At 55.0% G+C, this 9,372-nt stretch overlaps 1 long non-coding RNA gene across 1 annotated transcript; it reads right to left on the bottom strand.

The window, feature by feature from the left end:
• Window positions 1-1,710: 1,710 nt before the first annotated feature.
• On the bottom strand, window positions 1,711-4,508 carry LOC119955060. Its single transcript, XR_005458377.1, has 3 exons — window positions 4,350-4,508; window positions 3,664-3,727; window positions 1,711-2,049 (listed from the first exon to the last, which is right to left on the bottom strand). It is a non-coding gene; the product is annotated as an uncharacterized LOC119955060 (long non-coding RNA).
• Between the last annotated feature and the right edge of the window lie 4,864 nt (window positions 4,509-9,372).

Genomic DNA, 9,372 nt, shown 5'->3' with positions numbered 1-9,372 from the left:
TGTGACACCCGGTCCCAGAGGGGGAAAGGACAGTGTATCTAACACACTGTGACACCCGGTCCCAGAGGGGGAAAGGACAGTGTATCTAACACACTGTGACACTGTCCCAGAGGGGGAAAGGACAGTGTATCTAACACACTGTGACACTGTCCCAGAGGGGGAAAGGACAGTGTATCTAACACACTGTGACACCCGGTCCCAGAGGGGGAAAGGACAGTGTATCTAACACTGTGACACTGTCCCAGAGGGGGAAAGGATAGTGTATCTATCACACTGTGACACCCGGTCCCAGAGGGGGAAAGGACAGTGTATCTAACACACTGTGACACTGCCCCAGAGGGGGAAAGGACAGTGTATCTAACACACTGTGACACCCGGTCCCAGAGGGGGAAAGGACAGTGTATCTAACACACTGTGACACCCGGTCCCAGAGGGGGAAAGGACAGTGTATCTAACACACTGTGACACTGTCCCAGAGGGGGAAAGGACAGTGTATCTAACACACTGTGACACCCGGTCCCAGAGGGGGAAAGGACAGTGTATCTAACACACTGTGACACTGTCCCAGAGGGGGAAAGGACAGTGTATCTAACACACTGTGACACTGTCCCAGAGGGGGAAAGGACAGTGTATCTAACACACTGTGACACTGTCCCAGAGGGGGAAAGGACAGTGTATCTAACACACTGTGACACTGTCCCAGAGGGGGAAAGGACAGTGTATCTAACACACTGTGACACCCGGTCCCAGAGGGGAAAGGACAGTGTATCTAACACACTGTGACACTGTCCCAGAGGGGGAAAGGACAGTGTATCTAACACACTGTGACACTGTCCCAGAGGGGTAAAGGACAGTGTGTCTAACACACTGTGACACTGTCCCAGAGGGGGAAAGGACAGTGTATCTAACACACTGTGACACCCGGTCCCAGAGGGGGAAAGGACAGTGTATCTAACACACTGTGACACTGTCCCAGAGGGGTAAAGGACAGTGTATCTAACACACTGTGACACTGTCCCAGAGGGGGAAAGGACAGTGTATCTAACACACTGTGACACCCGGTCCCAGAGGGGAAAGGACAGTGTATCTAACACACTGTGACACCCGGTCCCAGAGGGGGAAAGGACAGTGTATCTAACACTGTGACACTGTCCCAGAGGGGGAAAGGACAGTGTATCTAACACACTGTGACACCCGGTCCCAGAGGGGGAAAGGACAGTGTATCTAACACACTGTGACACTGTCCCAGAGGGGGAATGGACAGTGTATCTAACACACTGTGACACTGTCCCAGAGGGAGAAAGGACAGTGTATCTAACACACTGTGACACCCGGTCCCAGAGGGGGAAAGGACAGTGTATCTAACACACTGTGAAACTGTCCCAGAGGGGGAAAGGACAGTGTATCTAACACACTGTGACACCCAGTCCCAGAGGGGGAAAGGACAGTGTATCTAACACACTGTGACACTGTCCCAGAGGGGGAAAGGACAGTGTATCTAACACACTGTGACACTGTCCCAGAGGGGGAAAGGACAGTGTATCTAACACACTGTGACACCCGGTCCCAGAGGGGGAAAGGACAGTGTATCTAACACACTGTGACGCAGTCCCAGAGGGGGAAAGGACAGTGTATCTAACACACTGTGACACCCGGTCCCAGAGGGGGAAAGGACAGTGTATCTAACACAGTGACACCCAGTCCCAGAGGGGGAAAGTACAGTGTATCTAACACTGTGACACCCAGTCCCAGAGGGGGAAAGGACAGTGTATCTAACACTGTGACACCCAATCCCAAAAACAATCTAATCTTTGTGCTTCCGTGTAGAGGTTTGAAGCACATTCTATGGACAGGCTAATTCCACTTATTATTTACACTCGCAGTGTTGTCTATCTTAATCCAGGCCGGAATGTGCATCGTCCAATTTCGGAGTCTCCCTCTCTCCTGTCTGTGCCATTGAACTGTCGCACCAGTGTATCGAAATAGATTCCCGCCTCTGGAATTCCTGCGATGAGCTCGAAGAGGTCCTTTGGTCAGCCGACTGTCCTCCTGTTGGGAGAGTGGCAGCATTAGGAAAAACACTCAACAGCCCCTGTTGGACCCTGGACCATGCGGAACGTCCACCAGGCTTCTCGTTGGAGCGGAGAATCCACGACAAATTTGAACACGTGCCGCTGGCCGAGGTGTCAGGGACAGCTGATGGCAAACTCAGTCGGAGCGGGTTGCCCCTAAGTGTCTGGAAGTCAGAGAATCAAACTGTTGTGCAGCAACAGAAAAGAAAGCGGAAAACATCTCTCTCTGCCATTTGGGCAAACATTGTTGTAATTAATTATAAATGTTGCTCTGTACTGTATCCTCTGTGTCACACCCTGTAAATTATTCCCTAAACTGAAAGAATGGTTCCCGAATGATGGCTACATGATCAGTGTGCTACTTACTTGCTGGATTTGGCTCACAGCGATAAAACCAATAGGATGTTGTTTTGGGGAAGGTGCATTCCCGAAGTTTAAGAAAGCTGGTATATTTGGATTGGGTGGTTGTGGTGGTGTTGAGGGCCGAGGGGTGTAATTTGTTTATGCCACCTGAGTAACCATTATTGTAATTAATTAAAAATGTTGCTTTGTACTGTATCCTCTGGTGTCATACCCCATAAATCTTTCTCCAAACTAAAAGAAGAGTTACCAAAAGAAAGCTATCGGGACTCTGTGGCAATTATTTGCTGGATTTCGCTCATAGCGTTGAAACCGATGGGGTGTTGTTTTGGAGCCGGTGCGTTCTCAGAGTTTAAGAAAGCGTCTAGATTTAGATTGGGGGGAGGGTAGTTTTGTTATACAGTCTGGGCAACCATGATCACAATTACTCATAAATGTTGTTCTGGACTGTTTGCACTCTCTATTTCTTTCTTCCATCATGGTATGGGAGTGTCTCTGGCTGGGCCAGCATTTATTACCCATCTCTAATTGCCCTAGAGCTGTGTGACTTGCAAGGCCAGTTCAGGGGACAATTCTTTCAGAGTCACCCACATTGTTGTGTGGGCCTGGAGTTGCATGCAGGCCAGAACGGGTGATGTTTGCAGATTTCCTTCCTTAAAGGGACATTAGTGAACCAGATGGGTTTTTAAGGACAATCGACAATTCGACTTCTTTTATTCCTGATTTTTTCAATTGAATTCAAATTTCACCCTCTGACGTGTGGGATCAATGTACGTATCAGATAAATATTGTGTGATATGTATTTGCTGCAGTAATGTTTAAAAGCCCGGTTTAGAGTGTGTGTGACCGCTGCTGTCATGTTTTTCAAAACCTTGGTTTAAAAGGCAGGCAGACACAAAGGGATATTGAATTTTGTTTGCCAAAGAATAATTGTGACAATTTACTGATGGCACAAGGGTGAGCGGAGGAGTGGGGGGGCGGGGGGTACAGAGAGAGAGCTCAGACTTCAGAGAAACTTGAGGCAGGGCTGTTCTGTCAGCAGTGAATGGTAAATTGCTGCAAACGGCTGGCGATAGCACATGGGGGCAGCGGGGACAATAAACGATGCACGGTGCACTTGAGGTGAATGACCGACCAAGGCAAAAGGGAGAGAGAGAGCATGCGGAGAGAGAATATCGCGTGATAAACAATCCCCCTCCCTCAACCAAATGTGGAGTGGAAGGTCACACACCATCAGTCTGAGGTCAGGTTCCGCAGTTCCGGCTCGTCTTCAGCCCCAATCTCTTGTACGGGTTCTGGAAGTAAAAGAGCACAAGGTTAGCACATGGAAAATCTTCCCTGCCCCATGGGTACAGACGGAGAAACTCCCTCTTTGACAGGGGTCCCTGACGGAGAGATTCCCTCTTTAACAGGGGTCCCTGACGGAGAGACTCCCTCTTTAACAGGGGTCCCTGACGGAGAGATTCCCTCTTTAACAGGGGTCCCTGACGGAGAGACTCCCTCTTTAACAGGGGTCCCTGATGGAGAGACTCCCTCTTTAACAGGGGTCCCTGACGGAGAGACTCCCTCTTTAACAGGGGTCACTGACGGAGAGACTCCCTCTTTAACAGGGGTCCCTGACGGAGAGATTCCCTCTTTAACAGGGGTCCCTGACGGAGAGACTCCCTCTTTAACAGGGGTCCCTGATGGAGAGACTCCCTCTTTAATAGGGGTCCCTGATGGAGAGATTCCCTCTTTAACAGGGGTCCCTGACGGAGAGACTCCAACTTTAACAGGGGTCCCTGACGGAGAGACTCCCTCTTTAACAGGGGTCCCTGACGGAGAGACTCCCTCTTTAACAGGGGTCCCTGACGGAGAGACCCCCGATATTAAAGGGTCTACGATATGCAGGAGGATGTGGGGGAAAATCTCACTCACTGGCCACATCTGACGTATGAAACTCCTTTGATTTAATCCAGGCCAGAAGTGCGGCCAGTGGGACGGCAACAATCACCATGGCGATGAGAACCCAAATCCAGGCTGGCGTCTGTGTAACCTGCACCGGTCCCGTAGGGGATGGAGTTCCTAAAGGACAGACACACCTCATTTAGCACCGACATTTACAAACCCGCAAATCACATTCTGACAGTGCGGTGCTCCCTCAGTACTGACCCTCTGACAGTGCGGCACTCCCTCAGTACTGACCCTCTGACAGTGCAGCGCTCCCTCAGTACTGACCCTCTGACAGTGCGGCGCTCCCTCAGTACTGACCCTCTGACAGTGCGGCACTCCCTCAGTACTGACCCTCTGACAGTGCAGCACTCCCTCAGTACTGACCCTCTGACAGTGCGGCACTCCCTCAGTACTGACCCTCTGACAGTGCGGCACTCCCTCAGTACTGACCCTCTGACAGTGCAGCACTCCCTCAGTACTGACCCTCCGACAGTGCGGCACTCCCTCAGTACTGACCCTCGGACAGTGCGGCACTCCCTCAGTACTGACCCTCTGACAGTGCGGCACTCCCTCAGTACCGACCCTCTGACAGTGCAGCACTCCCTCAGTACTGACCCTCTGACAGTGCGGCACTCCCTCAGTACTGACCCTCTGACAGTGCAGCGCTCCCTCAGCACTGACCCTCTGACAGTGTAGCACTCCCTCAGTACTGACCCTCTGACAGTGCAGCACTCCCTCAGTACTGACCCTCTGACAGTGCAGCACTCCCTCAGTACTGACCCTCTGACAGTGCGGCCCTCCCTCAGTACTGACCCTCTGACAGTGCGGCACTCCCTCAGTACTGACCCTCTGACAGTGCGGCACTCCCTCAGTACTGACCCTCTGACAGTGCAGCACTCCCTCAGTACTGACCCTCTGACAGTGCGGCACTACCTCAGCACTGACCCTCTGACAGTGCGGCACTCTCTCTACTGACCCTCTGACAGTGCGGCACTCCCTCAGTACTGACCCTCTGACAGTGCGGCACTCCCTCAGTACTGACCCTCTGACAGTGCGGCACTCCCTCAGTACTGACCCTCTGACAGTGCGGCCCTCCCTCAGTACTGACCCTCTGACAATGCAGCACTCCCTCAGTACTGACCCTCTGACAGTGCAGCACTCCCTCAGTACTGACCCTCTGACAGTGCGGCACTCCCTCAGTACTGACCCTCTGACAGTGCGGCACTCCCTCAGTACTGACTCTCTGACAGTGCAGCGCTCTCTCAGTACTGACCCTCTGACAGTGTGGCACTCCCTCAGTACTGACCCTCTGACAGTGCAGCACTCCATCAGTACTGACCCTCTGACAGTGCGGCACTCCCTCAGTACTGACCCTCTGACAGTGCAGCGCTCCCTCAGTACTGACCCTCTGACAGTGCGGCACTCCCTCAGTACTGACCCTCTGACAGTGCGGCACTCCCTCAGTACTGACCCTCTGACAGTGCAGCACTCCCTCAGTACTGACCCTCTGACAGTGCGGCACTCCCTCAGTACTGACCCTCTGACAGTGCGGCACTCCCTCAGTACCGACCCTCTGACAGTGCAGCACTCCCTCAGTACTGACCCTCTGACAGTGCGGCACTCCCTCAGTACTGACCCTCTGACAGTGCAGCGCTCCCTCAGCACTGACCCTCTGACAGTGTAGCACTCCCTCAGTACTGACCCTCTGACAGTGCAGCACTCCCTCAGTACTGACCCTCTGACAGTGCAGCACTCCCCCAGTACTGACCCTCTGACAGTGCGGCCCTCCCTCAGTACTGACCCTCTGACAGTGCGGCACTCCCTCAGTACTGACCCTCTGACAGTGCGGCACTCCCTCAGTACTGACCCTCTGACAGTGCAGCACTCCCTCAGTACTGACCCTCTGACAGTGCGGCACTACCTCAGCACTGACCCTCTGACAGTGCGGCACTCTCTCTACTGACCCTCTGACAGTGCGGCACTCCCTCAGTACTGACCCTCTGACAGTGCGGCACTCCCTCAGTACTGACCCTCTGACAGTGCGGCACTCCCTCAGTACTGACCCTCTGACAGTGCGGCCCTCCCTCAGTACTGACCCTCTGACAATGCAGCACTCCCTCAGTACTGACCCTCTGACAGTGCAGCACTCCCTCAGTACTGACCCTCTGACAGTGCGGCACTCCCTCAGTACTGACCCTCTGACAGTGCAGCACTCCCTCAGTACTGACCCTCTGACAGTGCGGCACTCCCTCAGTACTGACCCTCTGACAGTGCGGCACTCCCTCAGTACTGACCCTCTGACAGTGCAGCACTCCCTCAGTACTGACCCTCCGACAGTGCGGCACTCCCTCAGTACTGACCCTCGGACAGTGCGGCACTCCCTCAGTACTGACCCTCTGACAGTGCAGCACTCCCTCAGTACTGACCCTCTGACAGTGCGGCACTCCCTCAGTACTGACCCTCTGACAGTGCGGCACTCCCTCAGTACTGACCCTCTGACAGTGCAGCACTCCCTCAGTACTGACCCTCAAACAGTGCGGCACTCCCTCAGTACTGACCCTCGGACAGTGCGGCACTCCCTCAGTACTGACCCTCTGACAGTGCGGCACTCCCTCAGTACCGACCCTCTGACAGTGCAGCACTCCCTCAGTACTGACCCTCTGACAGTGCGGCACTCCCTCAGTACTGACCCTCTGACAGTGCAGCGCTCCCTCAGCACTGACCCTCTGACAGTGTAGCACTCCCTCAGTACTGACCCTCTGACAGTGCAGCACTCCCTCAGTACTGACCCTCTGACAGTGCAGCACTCCCTCAGTACTGACCCTCTGACAGTGCGGCCCTCCCTCAGTACTGACCCTCTGACAGTGCGGCACTCCCTCAGTACTGACCCTCTGACAGTGCGGCACTCCCTCAGTACTGACCCTCTGACAGTGCAGCACTCCCTCAGTACTGACCCTCTGACAGTGCGGCACTACCTCAGCACTGACCCTCTGACAGAGCGGCACTCTCTCTACTGACCCTCTGACAGTGCGGCACTCCCTCAGTACTGACCCTCTGACAGTGCGGCACTCCCTCAGTACTGACCCTCTGACAGTGCGGCACTCCCTCAGTACTGACCCTCTGACAGTGCGGCCCCTCCCTCAGTACTGACCCTCTGACAATGCAGCACTCCCTCAGTACTGACCCTCTGACAGTGCAGCACTCCCTCAGTACTGACCCTCTGACAGTGCGGCACTCCCTCAGTACTGACCCTCTGACAGTGCGGCACTCCCTCAGTACTGACTCTCTGACAGTGCAGCGCTCCCTCAGTACTGACCCTCTGACAGTGTGGCACTCCCTCAGTACTGACCCTCTGACAGTGCAGCACTCCATCAGTACTGACCCTCTGACAGTGCGGCACTCCCTCAGTACTGACCCTCTGACAGTGCAGCGCTCCCTCAGTACTGACCCTCTGACAGTGCGGCACTCCCTCAGTACTGACCCTCTGACAGTGCGGCACTCCCTCAGTACTGACCCTCTGACAGTGCAGCACTCCCTCAGTACTGACCCTCTGACAGTGCGGCACTCCCTCAGTACTGACCCTCTGACAGTGCGGCACTCCCTCAGTACCGACCCTCTGACAGTGCAGCACTCCCTCAGTACTGACCCTCTGACAGTGCGGCACTCCCTCAGTACTGACCCTCTGACAGTGCAGCGCTCCCTCAGCACTGACCCTCTGACAGTGTAGCACTCCCTCAGTACTGACCCTCTGACAGTGCAGCACTCCCTCAGTACTGACCCTCTGACAGTGCAGCACTCCCCCAGTACTGACCCTCTGACAGTGCGGCCCTCCCTCAGTACTGACCCTCTGACAGTGCGGCACTCCCTCAGTACTGACCCTCTGACAGTGCGGCACTCCCTCAGTACTGACCCTCTGACAGTGCAGCACTCCCTCAGTACTGACCCTCTGACAGTGCGGCACTACCTCAGCACTGACCCTCTGACAGTGCGGCACTCTCTCTACGACCCTCTGACAGTGCGGCACTCCCTCAGTACTGACCCTCTGACAGTGCGGCACTCCCTCAGTACTGACCCTCTGACAGTGCGGCACTCCCTCAGTACTGACCCTCTGACAGTGCGGCCCTCCCTCAGTACTGACCCTCTGACAATGCAGCACTCCCTCAGTACTGACCCTCTGACAGTGCAGCACTCCCTCAGTACTGACCCTCTGACAGTGCGGCACTCCCTCAGTACTGACCCTCTGACAGTGCGGCAGTCCCTCAGTACTGACTCTCTGACAGTGCAGCGCTCTCTCAGTACTGACCCTCTGACAGTGTGGCACTCCCTCAGTACTGACCCTCTGACAGTGCAGCACTCCATCAGTACTGACCCTCTGACAGTGCGGCACTCCCTCAGTACTGACCCTCTGACAGTGCAGCGCTCCCTCAGTACTGACCCTCTGACAGTGCGGCACTCCCTCAGTACTGACCCTCTGACAGTGCGGCACTCCCTCAGTACTGACCCTCTGACAGTGTGGCACTCCCTCAGTACTGACCCTCTGACAGTGCAGCGCTCCCTCAGTACTGACCCTCTGACAGTGCTGAACTCCCTCAGTACTGACCCTCTGACAGTGCGGCACTCCCTCAGTACTGACCCTCTGACAGTGCAGCACTCCCTCAGTACTGACCCTCTGACAGTGCGGCACTCCCTCAGTACTGACCTTCTGACAGTGCGGCACTCCCTCAGTATTGACCCTCTGACAGTGCAGCACTCCCTCAGTACTGACCCTCTGACAGTGCAGCACTCCCTCAGTACTGACCCTCTGACAGTGCGGCACTCCCTCAGTACTGACCTCTGACAGTGCAGCACTCCCTCAGTACTGACCCTCTGACAGTGCGGCACTCCCTCAGTACTGACCCTCTGACAGTGCGGCACTCCCTCAGTACTGACCCTCTGACAGTGCGGCACTCCCTCAGTACTGACTCTCTGACAGTGCGGCACTCCCTCAGGGACTGACCCTCTGACAGTG

The sequence above is a fragment of the Scyliorhinus canicula genome, chromosome 20 (genome assembly GCF_902713615.1).
Source record: "Scyliorhinus canicula chromosome 20, sScyCan1.1, whole genome shotgun sequence".
Lineage (NCBI taxonomy): Eukaryota > Metazoa > Chordata > Chondrichthyes > Carcharhiniformes > Scyliorhinidae > Scyliorhinus > Scyliorhinus canicula.
The sequence above is the reverse complement of the archived record's forward strand: the minus strand, read 5'-3'. Positions and strand labels throughout refer to the sequence as shown.